We start from the raw sequence: 387 nt of genomic DNA, 5'->3' as shown, positions 1-387 counted from the left end.
AAAAATATATATATATATATATTTCCTCCTTTATATACTTTTTGCCTTAGTGTCATTGCAAATAAGAATACACTCAATATGCTGCCAAAACTGAAGATCTTTAAGTTATTCTGTGATACAATCAAATAAAGTTGAAAGGTTTGGCTCCCAGTTTTCCACACCAAGATGAAAGGTTTGGCGCAGTTAAAAGGTAAGAGTTCCAGGCAACGTTTCTGACAGGAACTTTATTGCGCTCCTGGGTGAGGTTCACCGACCCCCACAGGATTGTAGAAGTCACGCTGGTGGGGAACACGGTAAGCTTTTATGTTGCATTCCAGAAACTGATTCATCAAGGAGGCTTATCAGTTCCTGGAATGCGTGTAGTTCCCAGAAATTAGGAGTCTCAAG

Source organism: Condylura cristata, unplaced genomic scaffold, assembly GCF_000260355.1.
Source record: "Condylura cristata isolate star-nosed mole 26May11 unplaced genomic scaffold, ConCri1.0 scaffold00012, whole genome shotgun sequence".
Classification (NCBI taxonomy): Eukaryota; Metazoa; Chordata; class Mammalia; order Eulipotyphla; family Talpidae; genus Condylura; species Condylura cristata.
This window is presented reverse-complemented; position numbering follows the sequence as displayed.